We start from the raw sequence: 18,127 nt of genomic DNA on the forward strand, positions 1-18,127 counted from the left end.
TGGCATTGGACTTTACAAAATAGTTTAATGCCCTGTCTTCTTTTATGAATGTTCAAATTTTTATAAAATAAGAAGATATGTTTTAATCGAGAAAGTAAAAGAAATCATACCAAATGAGTGCCTTTATTGTGCCCAGTACTTTGACTACAGTGTCTTTAGTTAGTTCCCAAGATAACTAAAACAATATATTACTAGCTCTGTTTTCAATAGGAGATGGAAATAAGACTCAAAATGTCTATTAAGATATCCTATCACATAGCCAGTTAGTAGAGGAGTCAAGATTTCAATGCAGTTATGTCTGGAAAATTATTTGACTCTTTAAGCTTTCGTTTTCCTTTTTAGGAAATGGGATAATATCCAATTGCATCAACTATGATAAATATTAAAACATTTATGTACCACAAAGTGTTTATATGCATACAGATTACTATTACTCTTCCCAGTAAAGAGCAAATATATCTTAATATGTTTCTTATTTTTCAAGTCTTCCAGTTAATATATACCTAAAGACAAATATTGCCATCAGGTAAAAACAATAAAAAAAGTTCTGGGGCACCTGCGTGGCTCAGTCAGTTGGGCGGCCGACTCTTGGTTCTGCCTCAGGTTGTGATCTCAGAGTCCTGGCGTCAAGCCCCACGCTGGACTCCACACTCAGCGGTGAGTCTGCTTGGGATTCTCTCTGTCCTCTTCCTCTGTCCCTCCCCCTGCATTCTCTCTCTCTCTTCAAATAAATAAATAAAATCTTTAAAAAAAAGTTGATTCTTTTGTTGTTTCTGTTTTAAAGCTTCCACATTATTTTTAAAGTTGCACTGTAGGTCTTGATCATCTTTGTTGATCAAGCATGTGTGAAACTGAACATCTTTAATGAGAAATGCAAGATTTATGGAATTCAAAATTGCTTTGGGAAATGAAAACACAATTTCATTTATTAATGGTCACTAATGGCTTATAATCAAGGTAGCAACTGCTAGGTAAATAAATAAACAATTAGCTGGTTTATTTGAAGTGTAAGCAGAGAATAATCTATCAATTTGTTTATTATTCTTATCTGCTGGGCCCTTTACCACTTAACGTCATAATGGAAAAGCTGGATATAAACTGTTTCTATACTAAATTATATTTTAAATAGCCTAGGTGAGTTTGCACTTATTTCTAATTTAAATTCTGTTTATATCTACATTTTTTATTCTGTGTTTCCATAAAGTAGACATTAAGGGATTAAAATACAGTAACTCCCCACTTATCCAGAAGGTCCAGCTTGTCAGAAGTCTCTGATAAAGGCTTCAGAGAAGCCAGAAATACCTACCCCAAAGCCCTGCATTAAGGCTCTTAGGGATTCATGCGGAACTTTATTGACTTTTTAAATATGCAATTCTTTTAAAGCTCAGTTATCTGGCTCCTCAGCCTCTGATAGATTAGTAGAAGCAAACCAGAAAAGGTCAGAAGCTGTCTGAAACAGGTAAAGTATGAACAGAGGTGATGGCTGACAACATTTTACCACACTGTCCAAAACCCAGGGCCATACAATCGTCCTGGATCATGAAGAAAGGGCTAAATGACGTTAATGATGCTTGGAGTTTTCTGGTTAAGTCATGCATTTTAGAATGATTGCCCTCAAATGTGGTTAAGTTCAGTTACCTGTAAAACTGAGTGATGCATGTGATTGTGTATCTGGCAGGGCTTTCTCAAAGTAGATAGCATTTAAGAAGACGCTTAATAAAGAAGAGGGAAATCACGAGGAAGATAAAAATGAGGCATTTATCTTCAGAAGAGAGAACACCATAATCCAGTATTTTGGGGACTTGAAAGAGGGGTGAAAGATGAGTCGTCTGCTGTAACTGGAGTGCTGAGTCTAAGCAGAGGGTCACCTGAAGCCTGGCTCCATCTCTTTAAGTCTTTAATTACTCTGAAAGTCTCCTCTTGCCCTACACACTACATGACTACCTTGGGGTGTTACTCATTTATCCACTGCTGTGATTACAGGGCCTGTATTATGGTTTGGTTAGGAGGATAAAGGAATGGAATATGGTATGACTAGGTACGCAAAAAGGTAAAAAGAAAAAATCACCAATCTATGCCAAAAGTCTACCAGAAGCCATGTACTGTGCTGCATATTTTTTCATCTCATGTCATTTAAGTTTCCCAACAGTCAAAACCCACCACCAGTGTTGTTATTCTCATCTCATATCTCATGTTAGAATACTGAGATTCCAAGAAGTTAAAGGTCTTAGCCAAAGACATGGAGCAATTTAGCGGCAAGGCCAAATTGCATACTCAGATATGTCTGGCTCTGTATCTGTGTGTCTTTTTATCACACTATATTACTAGCTCGGGAGAAGGGCTTCTGCAAAAGGAAAAGGAGTACACAAAAGTGAACTATGGCTTCTAACAACAAACCTTACCTACTGTAAAATAATAGTGCTTTGAAGCCCTCAATAGAGTATTATAAACAAATATTGAGCACAAATTATGTCCAGTGATAATAATAATGACATACCATTAATTAAACATCTGTTATATGGTAGACAATGTATTTTACATACCTTGGTAGTTCAGGATGACTATTAAAATATTCTCATATTAAAATTGAGAAAACTATGGCTAAGAGATTTTAAATAAATTTCCAACCATGGCATAATTTTAAGTGGTAGAGCTAGAGGATCTAGTCTGTGCTTTCCCCCACTTGGTATGGTACCTCTCTAAAAGGCCCCCAAAAATGAAGATTAGTAAGAGGACATGGGAAGTTGTCTGAGACTAGGAAATGAGTACTTAATAATGTCAGTAGGAAACAATAGATTTCTCATCACTATATATAAAAAGCTGTACATGTATACATCTATCATTGGAAATAGAAGCACCATATGCTTCACGTTGTTCCACAACTATATAATTAGCTTTAAGGAGGCAGTAACTTGGGTGACTGGGTGGCTCAGTCGGGGGCTCAGTTGATTAAGCGTCTGCCTTTGGCTCAGATCATGATCCCAGGGTCTCTTGGGAAGCCCTGCTCCTGGGGGAGCTTGCTTCTCCCTCTGCCTCTGCCTCTCCCTACCCTCCCTGCTTCTGCTCTCTCTCTCTCTCTCTCTCTCATTCTCTTTCTCAAATAAATACAATCTTAAAAAAAAAAAAAGGCAAGAAGGCAGTAACGTTAAGTCTCCACCGTACACAAACTTCTATTATTTTAATATATATAATTACCTGCATCAGCCATCTTCCTACTTTACCCTAACAAAATGAGATATTGGAACAGTTTACAACCTATTCAGGATTATTAACAATCAAAAAAATGAACCACCACAAAGTCTGTTCACCTTTTTCAAATGATGTGATTAAAGAAAAGGCTGGAGTAGTTATTTAGAGACCTGGCCCTAGTGTTGGTCTTTCACTAATATAGCATTTGACTTCGTCGGAGTCACTCACATCATTAGTTGTTTGTTTGTTTGTTTTTCCCACCTCTCTGTTACAACGATAGTCCCAGCATTATCCATTTTACTGGTCTAAAAAGAAGTGTAGACTAGGATTAAAAGAATAAAGTTTGAGCCTTGTTGTTTCTTAAATGTAAAACACTGATCAACTCAAAACCTTGGCATTTTGGTTTTCTCACCATGAGGTTCTGCTCTCTGGCTGGCCCATCTAATAGAACTGTACTGAAGATCAACATGAAATCATGATACACACTAAATTCTATAAGCCACAAAAAAATCCACATGAATGTCTTATACACTGTAGACATATTAAATATTTATGAAATGGATAGCAGACAAGGAGTCAGTATAGAGTGAGTACGAGTATGGCCGCTGAGTCTTATTGCTTGGGTTCAAACACTGACCACACAACTTATTAGGTGAGAAATTTGGAGGAATTATGTAACCTCTCTGTGCCTCTCTCTTTACAAGTAAACAAGGAAAGTAGTATATGCTTCTTGGGCTATTGTAAGGATTAAAGGACACATTCCATGGAAGGTATATGGCGCTGTACTCAGCACGTGTAAGTATGTTATTAAATAGCAGAAGTTATTAATATTTTTTTTTCCTGAGGTTAAAATGAAACCAATAAAAGAGAGGGAGAGATTTAGGAGATTTAGGCATAGAATCTCCTGTCTTTTGAAAGCTTGTATGTGCGTGGGGCTGGTTAATTTATATGGACACAGATAGTTTGAACCAACAGCTTTTGTACTATCCCTATTATTTCTAAAAGGATAAGGAAACTGAATACTACAAGGGTGAATACTACATCCAAGAACATAGCAAGTCCTTTCCATTGTTCTCTTTTTCTAAAACTCAAAAGGAATACTGGAAGTCAAAGACAGTGGGAGAAGCAGGAGGGTTTAAAAAAAATACAACAAAAAACAGGGTAGGATATCCCAGTCATTTTTTTGGATTTTGCTTATGACATATGATATAATTGGACAATTAAACTCTGCAGATAATGTTCTTTTCTCTGCTGAAAAGATCTTTTCCTCCCTTTGCTGCCTGATAAACCGCAGAACTGCTTCCAACATCCAAGAGGCCTTCCCAGCCATACAGGCTGGTCCAAGGCCCCTCCTCCGCTGTGCTTACATTGTGTCTCCATCCCCTGCTGTGGCTGCACTTTATCCATCACTAAAATTACCTTGTTTACGTGTTAGTGAAACCTTTCCAGAACCTAGGTTCCTCAAAGACAAGGACCATACTCATGTTTACATCCCTGAGAGAGTAGTTGGCATATTTTAGGAACTCAATAAATGTTTATTGAAGTAGACTAAATTGTTTTTCTTCTTGATCATGTTAATACATCTTGAATTTTAATTCACTTTGCAAGAAGTTCAACACCTAGTCTGTAATTTTCTTGACCACATTTATATTACTCATAACATTTTATAATTTCTAATGACATAAAACAAATAAACATCTGCTAATCTTCAGATTCATTCTACACAATACTCTACAAAAGCTCTTAACTTCGTACCATATTTTTTAAACAAGATAACCTGGTGTTGACTTAGATTTATAACCCAACTTAAAAGGATCTGCTTCTGCTGGTAAGCTCTGAGTATGGCCCTCTGATAGGATGCTCAAGTCTTTTCTAACCACCTGCTATTACAATTGCCCTGAGGCTGTTCCTTAAGGGATAAAGCTGGAGTTATTTATTAACTAATAGTATTCATTACTCAGAATAAAATCTTCTCACTAAAAAGGGAAAGGATGTATACTACCCTGGTATAATTACAGTGAATTGTAAAACAGGTGTTTCTGTTTTTCCACTTTGTTTACCTAACTCTTTGGTTCAGTCAAGAAAACTTTCTACTACTGCAGGGAAAACCTTTAGCTCCCAAACTCTTTTACCCAGGGATTTGTGCAGATTTCCCTAAGAACACAGACTGCTTGGCTAATTTCACAAGATGACTGGCAATTTGATCATTTCTAAACACACAGATTTTATATATATATGTATATACACATATATACATATATATCCCACACATATTTCTTATTTATATTCCACATAAATCATAAGTAAAAAATATAAAGCTATACAACAAAATTGAATCGTTTATAATGCATTTTTCCTGTAAAGAGACACAAGTACCTGGACTGAATTTCACAGGAAATTATTTTTCTTTTTTTCTATGGCCAATGTTGTGTTTTTTTCCCTAATATTGCTTAGACTTTCATTTGACAAAATGTGTGCATATTTTTCTGTCCCAACCCTCACATGAATTGAAGTACTATGTTTTCCTCCTTGACATCTGTGTAGCCCATGTGAAGCAATGACACATGCTTGGTATTTTACATATGCAATATTCTTGAATGTGTGATGTTTATGTGAGCATATATTCCTGAATACAGGAAGGAAAACATTTAAACTTAAAATAGAAATGTATCATATACTCAACTGAAATGGGCATTTCTAAGAAAGCAAAAGATTAGAAACAGCAAGCCAGAATGCAGAAATGATAGCAAGAAAATTGGGTAAGGTTACAATGTAAGTACAGGATTATTTTCACCCTTGGTTGGATAAGGATAATGGCAGAACTGCGTGTATATTCCTCCCTTCAACCAAAGAATGATGGGTGCTTCTGGATCTATTTAAATATCTGTGCATTCATACTCTTGTGCACACTTAAGTAGTCATTGATGGTCATACAAAATAGGACACACATTTGCTTGCTAAATAATACAATAGTGATTTCATTAAATTTGTCATTATTGAAAATTGTACTGTAGGAAATCCACCAGCCAATCACCTTCAGAATCATTCAATTTGTTCATGTCCATCTAGAATGAAAAGCTTGCTGCACAGCTGTGTTTAAGACTGTGTAATGACTTTAAATCTAGGACACAGACTCTTTTTGCATGTCCAATCAATTTGTTAGGAATCTGATCCTGTGCTAATAGGGCTGTGTGCATTAAAATTCATTCTTTGAAAATTGTATCTGAAGTGGATGCTGCACACAGCCTTCAAACTATATCAACTTGGTTTTGCCTTTCCTTCACTTTCCAGAGAGATTATTATTTTTTTTTCTTTGAGAAGGAGACTATAGTTTTCAGAGGCATAGATTGAAGACTAGAAAATGTTCATATATTGGTACTGTGAATTACTAACTTAGTATGTGTCAAATTTAAAGTGGCCAGTTTCAGATACATGCCCCAACTTCGATGGCATTCCATGCAGTCTTGAAGTGCTTTACTAATTTTAGAATCATGACCACATGTGGTGAGCTCTAATAGCAATCCCACTTTTGACACAAGAAGCGCCTGAAATAAGACTATCAGACAAACCTTAAACAGAAAATAAATAAAGGAGTATACTGGGAAATCAGGAATTTTGGTAACAAAAGAAAAGCAAGGTCATGCAGTTCTTCAGTACACATACTTGATTAAAGAAAACTTTTTTTTTTTTTTTAATTTTCTCCATTGGCAAACTCAATGAAAACTCAATGTTTAAACTAATCTGTGTCAACTGTCATCCAATATTATGACTTTCTTGATTTTGTAATCTTATGTTATAATTACACACTCTTTTTTTAGATGTCATGGTAATAATCAATATGACTGTAACATTTCAAACTCTGCACACAATTGGGTCACTCTACCTTGTTTTCATAATACCATGACATAGTATTAAAACTGTAAACTAGTGTTTGGCATAGAGCTGTTCAAATCATAACAGTGAATGACGCATAAAAATGTCAAGACATGATTATCATACCTCACGAAACAAGTACTGTAATTGTCACTCCTGATTATCTAAGCTATTGAAGAAGCCAAAATATTGTATATAACTACAATGATAACATAAAAGTCTCTTCTGACCCAGTTCAATCAAATCCAGTTCCATTTGACCTTCAGAGGAAGGACTCCTGTGCTAAAGAAGTGACCTTTATTTCTTGTTCCGTGAAAGAGGCATGAAATGTGGTTAACAGTTATGTGACTAAGTGACAACTGTGGTTATCAGTTAAGTGACTAAAGTTGGAACCTCCAGACATCAAGCAAAAGAAGCCAGTAAGGAGTCCTAAGCTATAAAGTCCTTGAAGGCAGGAGCTATATTTTACTATCTTACCTTTCTATTCAACATATCATCATGCACATGGTTGTCCAAGTGTTTGAAAACATTTTTTGAATTGAGTTAATTTACTGAATTATGTAACTGGTCACCCTGCTCAGAGCAGAAGTTCTTCAAATCAACTAAAGCTACAGTATTGGTATTATGCTCAATCTTTCAATCATAATAGGAAAGGCAGGACCACTGTTTAGTACACCATTTGTGCCCCTTGAATACTTCGGAAAATGAGACAGGGTATAAATAAATGCTTAATTAAATTAACTTAGGAGCTTAAATGTGCTTCTCATATTATTAGCTGGTTTCTCACCAGAATTCTAGGTTATCAAAAGATACTCCTCTGCCTCTATGTCACAGAGAGAAACATAGAGAGTAGGTGATGCTCATGGACTGAGAAAATGAAAGACAAATCTTGAGGCATCTTTGGATTATGAATCAGGGTTGGGAAGTCGGAAGAAATTTCAAATTAAGAAAAAAAAGCTCTTGCTGAGCCAGGTTTTCTGACTCCTCTGTATTCAGCATCTATGGATGTTCACCATCATTTTCCCTTCCTTCCTCTAACTAACCTGGGCCAAGCTCTAGGGACAATCATGAGGAAGAAAAATTCCTGGGACTCATTCACTGATGTTTCCCTCGGCTTACTTCCATAAAAGTTACCAGGCACTCCTTAAGATAGAGGGAAGCAAGTACAGGGACATGGTTTCACACTGCTGGGCTCTGCTTACACCACACCACATAGGAGTACCCCCTTGTAGCTGTGGCTCATGTTACCTAATTTGCCATAAGTTAACAAAATAATTTACTAAATTATATATTCTCCACTATGGATTGTAATTTAAAAAATTCATTTCTCAAATTTGAATGATGGTTTAGGTCTTTAATTTTCTGCATAGATTTTCCATATTAAAAAAAAATAATACTTGAAAAATTCTTCCACTTTGAAGCTATTATGTCTTGCCTCCTGCTAAAATACTGAACTCTTGAGAGCAGGGTCCATTTCTTATTAGCTTTGAATTATCTTTATCTTATTATCAACACTTGGTAAATACACTTTTGATAGTAGGCGACTTACATTTCATTATACATATTTATGTTCTCATCAGCATGTAGAAACTTGGCCATGTATTAGAATATTAAAAATAACTAAGCCCTGTATTGCTGACTCCGCAGGAAGCTTTAAGAAATATTTTAATGTTTCCTAAGAAGCCAGCCATAAATACTCAGCAAATGAGTGATTTATTTTAGATAGGAAAAGAAAGGTAATTTAAAAATAAAATTCTGGAGGGAATTCTCAAATACCAACAACTCATCAAAGTGGATTTCACAGTTGAAAACAGAAAGAATGCCTTAGTTTGGCAATATAAATTGACTCTTTAAACCAACTGGGCACATTTAGCAAACTATGCTTCTAAAATCTTTAGTAATAACATAATCTCATAAACCTTTCACTTAATATTTAGATGTATCTACTTTCCTTGCTTCTTTTCTCATGTGAAGTGTTTTCAGACCATATACTATAAATTGGAGTTGTATATGCATTGAAATTTCGTAAATCAAATTTTTTGTCAGTCTCCAGTTCTCAAGGAACTAGTTTGGTAACCTAGATTGTATCACCGCTAAAATCTGTAGTACATTTCAACTGTCATCTCAATTAGCCTAACAGGTCACAGTATATTTTAAACAGATAATGCTGCCATAAACATAAAAAATAAGGCACTTCATATTAAGAGGAAGAGACCTATAAAAACAGTCACAAATACATATTTACATATATATATCTCATATACTATTTAGACTAAATTGTGTATCTGCTATTGTAAGATCTGTTTAGAATGGCATTTCAATTTGAAGCACTTCCCTTATAATGAGCTTTCTGCTGAGGGTGGGGCTACAGAAGCTTTAGATTAGGACATGAATGGCTCTCAAATACAAATACATAAAAACACATAATTCTCCTAGACCTTGAGGTTTAAGCCGTATCAAGTTAAAGTGAAATAAACAGGTGTAACCACACAAGAGAAAACAACAGCCTCATTGGCTGTGTGAGACACTTCCCTGTGTGTATGGAACAGCTGAAATATTACCATTTCAAGGATCCCTGCCTTCCTTTTCTTCTAAGAGAATGCTTCCACCTGCACAGTTTCTGCAGAACACTTCAGAAGGTATTTTTCACTTACCTGAAAGAAAAAACAACAACAACAAAGAAAGCATTTAAACATCATTTCAGGGTGAATTTGTTTTTGCAATCTTAATTTTAAAAGCTTGAGTTACATAATAGATATGTTTCTAAAATGTTGTATATGCATTAAAGTTTTGTAAATCAAATCCTGTTTTCCCCTGTCCTGACATTACAGATTTAGATTATTTTTGAAAATTTGGTAGTTGGTTGATCATCATCCCTGATAAAAGCATTTCAATGTCTTGCACAAGACCAGATCTTCTTCTGCTATAAGAAAGCAATGTCTCAATCTAATGCAGAAGAAGGTGGGTATCACTGAGTCTCTTTGTGTATTTAATCATTTAATCAATTATACATTCCTCTATCTATTCAACAAATATACATTGACCTTATTGTGTACCAGCCATTTTGCTAGGCCTGGAGGTGATCAAGACACTCATCTTCACCTTAAAGATCCTATACTGTGTCTAATCATTCTTACAGGTAAACTGTATATTTGTCAATCAGGACTAGACTCAGAAGTAACCTACCCCTTGGTCTCTGGGCATGCTCAGAAGTCTAACACAGATAAGCTTTATCTTTCTTCCCTCAATTTTACGCTTAGTTTGCAACATTAGTGCAAAGATATATTTCCTACCCAGAGGAAACATGGTCCAGGACAGAATGCGGAAACTCAGGGATATAGTAGTAAACAGCATCTTAGCAGACTGACAAATCACCAGGGCAAACTTGCACTGCTACATAATAGACGCCCATACCCAGCTCCTAGCGGTCCCCCAGCGTCAGGGCCACTGAAGATGGCACTTCCTTCTGACACCTCTCATGGTGTCCTGAGATATTTTAAAGGTCCTAGGCTTAACTGAAATTTGACTCCCCTTTCCTCAGCATAAGAATGTTTATTGCTCTCCATTGTTGACTTCCAATTACCAGCCAGTTCCTATACCTTTTATGCTATAAACCAGATGAGCCAAACAAGGTAGTTCCAGTCCCCCGACTAAAAAAATCATTTTCTGCTCTAGATGAAAGCTGTATTGGTCCCCTTGGGGATTTACACTCTGGCATTTCCTATCTGCCATTGGATGCCGCGGATTTATACTCTGTCTTAACATCCACAAGGAGCACTGGAAGCTCTTGGCTTTCATCCCACCCAATCTGAGAATAAGGAATGAGTTCCTTTCAGTGGGCATGTGACAAATGAAGCTGTTATCGACATATAATAGAAGTTACTAGAGCTATCACAGAGGGTTGTGAGATGAGCTCCTGCCCTGTAGTGCTACATGTAGCTGTTGTTTCCTAGGAGGCTGAGCCAATGTGCTGTAGTAAATGAAAATGGTGGCAGGAGAGTAGGTGAATGAGGTGACAGCTGGGGTGACTGCATTTAGGAAGTCAGCTAGGACAGCAAGGACAACTTTTTGGTATCCTTAGGGTCTACTTGATTTGGGTGGAAGATATGCATCTTCAATTAGGCATTTCAAGGTGTTTATTGATTCATTTGATTTGCAAGTGGAGTAAAGAGTTTTAAAAATGCAAGTCCTGAAAGGTATCAAATAGTAAGATTCCCCTATAATATCCCTAGTCATTAAAAGAATACGGGTATGTCTTAAGAAAGATTTAAAACGCTATGAAAATATAAAGTGCTTTTCCACACACTACTACATTTGTCCTCATGGTCCCAAAAGTCAGTGGATGAACTTCAGCAAACCCCTACGTAAAAAAGGTGTGCATTTCTAAACCAATGTACTAGTATTAAAAGAGGATTACATCAAATTACAAATTTCCAGATTTGTGAGGAAGAAAAATGAGATGCTGAATGCTTATGTGGCGACTCATGTCTTTGAATATTGGTTTTGCTTAGTCTAAAATCTGGAGAATAAATAAAGCAATCAGACATACTCTGTGATACCCAAACCTAATCCACCATAGTTGTGTTTCTTGGCCAAAACACTCACCAGAGGACAGTACGTTTTAATTTAGTCCATATAGGAGCCGTAATGAAACTGGGAAAATAATAGTAATGAAGCTCGATGACTGCTTTTGCATTTGCAAGGCTTCAGGTTCTCCTGGGGCCAATAATAACTTTTAAAAATGGCAGGAAGAGGCTGCTGAAGGTGATTTTAGTGAGCAGAAGGAAAAGCAATCTGATATTCCGGAGGTAGTATTGTGAAGTGATTAAATGGGTTATACTCTGGAGCTAGAACTCACGGGTTTGAAACCCACTCCACATCTTATCAGCTTGGGAAGTTACTTAAACTATATAAACCTCAGTGTCTTCATCTGTAATGTGGAAACAATCCCTGTACCTACATCATGGTATTGCCCAACCTATGTCTGCTTTCAAGAGTCCAGTACATGTTAGCTATTAGTCTTATTTTCTCTTGGATAATCTCAGCCGCACCTTCTTTGCTTTGCTATGGGGAAGGTGGATTTGAGGTAGGAAAGGGAGACAGGACTATATATGCAAAAGTTTTACTTTATGGCAGTGTGGACAATGGGCTGACAGTCTCTGGCAATGGTTTAGGAAAGTGGTTAAGGAAGGGAGGTGATATCAAGAGATGAGAATAACAAGGACACATTACAATTGTGTGGTTTTTACCACTTCCTGGCTGTTTCACAGGCATGCTCTCAATGGGTTCCTGTGCAAAGCTCAGAACAGGGACGTAGTGAGGGCATGAAGGAAAGTACGGGTAGAAGTTTATGTAGACTACCTCGCTCACAAGTCATGGACAGCATTCTGAGTTTTCATATTGCTGGGGGAGATTAGTAAAACTTGGAACACAGTACTTTGGCCAGGAAGTAAACTGAACAACTTTTTTTTTTTTTTCCCTTCAGGTTGTCACTAGAATAAAATGATGAAATTTTAATAGTGTTGCAGGGCCTACATTATTTTCGACAAAAAGAGAAGAAAGTGTTAGGAGAAAATGTGACCACAAGGCAAGTCAGCCTTTGTTTCTAGAGCCTGGGGCAAAAATAAAAATAAAAATAGAGGGTCTGCATGCCATATTTCTAAATATTTGACCATTACAAATCCAGATAACAAACTGATAATAAAATAGAATTTATCCTCCCACCCTGACAATATTTCTTCATAACGACTCATAAGGCCAGGTTAAAATTTGAAATTTTAAGACTGCTTGGAATGCTGTACCAGATCATGGTGTCACAAAGAGTCTTGGCCCCAACCTTGACACCTGACCCATGAGCTTCTTCCCGTTTCTTCCCACAGCTGGCTCAGTCAGCATCATGAGATTTACATCCTTGTTGACGCCCCCAGGCTATACATTCAGGCACAGGTAGCAACCTCGGCCACCTTCCTACCCTAGACATGTGCACACTAGCGGTATAATGTGCCCTTGGAAGAAGAGATCCAGGGAAGAGTTCCTTACAGACCCTGGAAGCAGACTCACAGCTACCTGGGCAGAGAATTTTGGAGTCTCCTGAACCTTTATCGTAGACTACAAGGGGTGATGCAGTCCCTGGGTGGGTTTATTTCTTTGCACCCCAAAGAATCCTCACCCCATGAGGAGAGGTATAGCTCATCGGGGTCGGGGGTGCTCTAAAGCATGAGACTCATGGAGGGATCCTTCTTACCCACGGCTAAGAGTCACACTGCTCCATATAGTCCTGGGTAACATTCACAAGAGAGAAGAAAATAAGATTTTCTAAGAATAACCAGGGTCATTATTGCCTTCCAAGTGTATATTGAACATCAGCCTTAAAAGACTCACTACCACACATTCTAATTGCATCCCTACTGCCTCTCTCATTGTTGTCATTGTTTTGTTCTTTGCCCCCTTCTGACGTTGTAATTCTGTTTTCAACAGAAACTTTACCACGTGGAGAGCATATTGAGGCAGCTGCTTAACAGTTGCAGCTAAACAAGAATAAGACAATTTAACTCAGAAAGTCTTCTCCAAGAAACCTCGGGGATATGAAGAGGAATGCACCCAAACTGGAATTTGGCCAGGCACTGAAACTAACCCTGCCCCTTGCACAGATGTGTCATCAGATCCTCAACCACTGCCCATGGTCAAGCCTTTGGTTTTAAGTCTCCTCTGAAGGATGTAGGTATAGGAACCCAAGACTCCAGTGTAAAAAGCAGGCAGTTCGGGCGCCTGGGTGGCTCAGATGGTTAAGCGTCTGCCTTCGGTTCAGGTCATGGTCCCAGGGTCCTGGGATCGAGTCCTACATCGGGCTCCCTGCTCCTTGGGAGCCTGCTTCTCCCTCTGCTTCTCTCTCTCCCTCTCTGTCTCTCATGGATAAATAAATAAAATCTTTAAAAAAAAAAAAAAAAAGCAGGCAGTTCATTGCTGGCTTATGAATACCATCCCTGTAAAGATGGTTTTCACAGGAGAGCTCCCACTGGAAGTTCCACATAAATCAAAATCATAAATAAATAATATTATGTAAGTACTAAATGGACCTAGTATCCCTAAGATAGTTTAATCAAAGCTTCAGGTATTCTGAAATTAGATTTGTTTTGATTTTCTTCAGGCTCCATTTTTTACTTCATGATAATGAAACAAAAGCTTTTCTAAAAACAGACAAAAATCAATCACTGCTACCTCAGGTAAATGCCATTCAGATTTCCTGAAAAAGTCACCTTGTGAACTTAATGTAATCAAAACAATGGCAGGAAAGTTCTAAACTCTTGTTAAATAACCATTAATTATTTATCCAAAAAGTCCATTGCTTATAAGTAGATGTAATTCTTCCATCTGGAAGAAAAAAAGAAACAACCAACAATGAAGATTTTATCTGTTGAGGCTGTTGAGATATAATTACAAATTTTTATCAAAGGAAGTCTGCAGAAATGCTGTGAAAGGCAGAATTTGTCCGGTCTATATTATCTACATAAATGGACTACCTTGCCTACATGAATATTGTTAGCCTTAGTGACAATGCAACTACAGTAAGTCCGCTCTCAGCCAGCATCCACATTGGCAGATTGGGCATGCGTGTAGATGAAAATATGGGAACAAATAACTAAATACGATTAATACATTTAAATACTATAAGAAACTATAAGTATAGTAAGGATGGACTTAATGCTTAAATGACATTTTATAATTTACAAAAAAAAATTTATTTTTACAACATATCTCATTTGATCCACAAGTCAACCATGTGCAATATACTGTGTCTCAGAAACATTCTCATCCCTTATCTGTCTTTGACAGTTTTCTGGTCCATTTCCAGACTACAACTGGAGAATCACCTCCACTGATGAAGCAGAGGATAGGCAAAGCCAGGACTTGACCCTTGTTCTTGTCACTGACCTTCACTTTCTCAACTGGCAACCTATGGAATTTACCCAAAGAGGTAAATAGTATGAATGTGCTAAATTACATGTCTTCATCTAGAAACGTCTTCATACCTTTTTCTCCAAAAATTAAAGGATGAGACCACAGGGAAAAAGCATTTGTTTGGCCAGTGATGAAAGCAAACTAGTCTCAGGAACCCCCCGCCCCACCCCTTTATTCCACCTGCTGTGTTTTCTTCATATTCATCTTCTTTCTCAAGTTCCTCTAATTGACTTAATGGAATTATTCCTTTGTTCTAATGCCCTCATATTATTTATGTCTGCTTTTTTTTTTTTCATTAGGTGCCCCAAAGGATCAGATGACAAACTTCTAATCTTTTGCTGCATTATACATATTTCTATTTTTGGCTCTTTAGTATTCTGGGACAAACCAAAAATAAGCATGAAAGTTAGTGTCAAGGATTTAAATTACATCAACAATGAAATTTATTAAAACTTTTGTCATGTTTTTGCCTATATATTGTATCTATTAACATGATTTAAGTAAAGATTTATTCAATTCTGATTATTCTAAATTTCATCATCCTCTCAGCAAGCTCACACCAAACTCTTTAGTTTGTTTTGACTCCTACCCCCTTAGTGGTAATTGAACTTGTTTCTTTTCTTTTTTAAGGTTTTTGAGAGAGAGAGAAAGAGCACAAGCAGGGGGAGCGGCAGACGGAAGGAGAAGCAGGCTTCCCGCTGAGCAGGGAGCCCGAAGTGGGGTTCGATCCCAGGACCCCGGGATCATGACCTGAGCCAAAGGCAGATGCTTAACCGACTGAGCCACCCAGGCATCACTGAACTTGTTTCTATTCTTTTCCCATCATCATTTAAAACACTACTATTCTATAGATGAAGCTGAAAGGAATTAAGAAACTTTACTGAGGTCACACAGCTAGCAAAAGGCTGAGCCAGGAATGTACTCAGTTGCCTGATGCGAAAGACCTGCCTCTTGACCACTCTGCCATTCTGCCTCTAGGAAACATCCTCACTCCATGCCATTTGCCTTCTACATTTTTTTCTTCATTCCATCTATAAATCACAAATGGGGAAAAGGCGATGAAGCATAAAGCACTGAAAGGAAATGGGATTTACGAATATTTTCTTCAATGCTCTAGCAATTGGTATGTGTGTAACAGACTGAAGGCAATGCATGTGCTTGTCCCTGGTGTTCTCCACCAGCAATGCGGATTTGGCACGTGCCACAGATCAGGCCCTATGATCAAGGTCTTTTCTCACACATCCATGTATCTATTATCTAGGAGTTGTCCCAAGTTTAATTTCGTCAAAATGTTATTCTGATCACACCCAGATTTTACAGGTAACTAACCTGGCTTCATTCACTGCCACCCCTGAGAGCCAGAGGTGCTGTGGGAGTTGCCCCGTTAGCAGCTACATCATCTCCATAACTACTAGACTTCATCATCCACATCCCCTGTTTCCCTCTACCACCCCCTCCATTCTTTCCAGCAGGATGGATGAGTAAATTACATTATATTCCTCTGATCCATAAACTATGTCAATTTCTGTGAAAACAATATTAAATAATTAATCCACTACATTCTCTACAGAATGTAGTTTCTCTACATTCCTCAGTCACAATGACCTTTGAAAGAAAACAACTGCAAGGGTGTGCGTGTAATGTCATTATGCTAATTTCCTATGCTAATCTGTAGAAATCAAAAAGTAGCTGTTAGACTGGGGAATCTCTGGAAAGAAAGCATGGCATACCTTTTCCTCCGTCCTCCCCTGCTCCCGTACTCCACTTCAGCTGAGCTTTCTTTGTTGACTGGGGACTTTGACCTTATATCCACACTGGACCTGCACCTCTCTCACCTTCAGAAGTAATTGGTGGGGTTGGACTAGAGCTTCTGAACTCTGCCCAGAACACAGAAGAGAACTCTTATGGAGATTGGGTGCCTCTCTGGGAGGGGTGCTCATCAGATGATCTGAGAGCAATTACTGGGGCCACACTATGCAAAATGGGCGAAGAGGCAACATTTCTCTAACCCACAGTAGCAATCTTTAGGGTGGTGGAAGTTTCATACAACAATGTCCACAAGGAGCAGAGTAACGATGCCGCCATTTTACTTCTCTCACCCGCCCTGCTGCTAAACTTCCCTGTGTGTGCTTTTGTTAACACGTCGGGTCAGAGCTTTCACTGCCCCAAGTAGCATCACTGGTCTCAGTCTAGGGTCCTCCAGGAGCCACCGGAAATCAGAGAGCAGAGAGAGACCTTAGAAACCATGAAGTCTTTCCCATGAGAACTGCTCTCACTTTCTGCATGTTCCAAAATGAAAGAAGGGAGCCCTGGCCACAGAGAGCAGCTTCCCAGTCTCTCTGGTGGTGGAACGACCTTGCTGCTTATGAGGGAGGGCTGCAATCAAACACTGACATCCAAAAATACTCTTTGGACTCTTAAGCTTGTTTTCACTTACTGCACTATTTAAGCGGGCCCCGGAAGAAAGTATTTTGTATGATTTCGAAGCTATGGTAATGTTGGTACAGAATCATATTTATTTTAGAAATGACAATCTCGTGTATTCTAATTGGAATTAGGTAAAAATAAATAACCCTAATCTGTCTCAAATTCAGACATATAGCTTGGCTTGAAATGTGGCTAATAATTAGAGAAAAAATAAAAAGGTAAACTATTCACAGTGATGTTTTATTTTGACATAGCCTCTCAATTTTTCTGGAGATATAAATGTGTTTAATCCATCTACATTCTCCCACATATATTCTGGCAAAATCGCTGCATTATGACAGCAGACATGCATTAATTATCTAAATGTTGCTTGCACTATAGCACTAAAGTACTTTATACAACATGGAGGGACAGAGAGGTTTTGCGTATTGTTAACTCATGTGTGACATTAGTAGGTTGAGAGTCGTGGGGGGCAAAAGTAGCTGAGGGTTAAGTGCTGAGTCTCAGAACACCTGTGTCTATTCTTTTATTATAACCCTTGTCACTTGGGGAACTTTATTCTGTGTTTTTTTCTTTTTTGTTGTTGTTTTTTTGGTTCATTGACTTAACATTTCTGGATCTAGAAAATGAGCCTGTTTGCTGTGGGTAACTATATCATTTGGCATAAAATAGAGTTACG

Source organism: Phoca vitulina, unplaced genomic scaffold (assembly GCF_004348235.1).
Source record: "Phoca vitulina isolate PV1807 unplaced genomic scaffold, GSC_HSeal_1.0 scaffold8, whole genome shotgun sequence".
Lineage (NCBI taxonomy): Eukaryota > Metazoa > Chordata > Mammalia > Carnivora > Phocidae > Phoca > Phoca vitulina.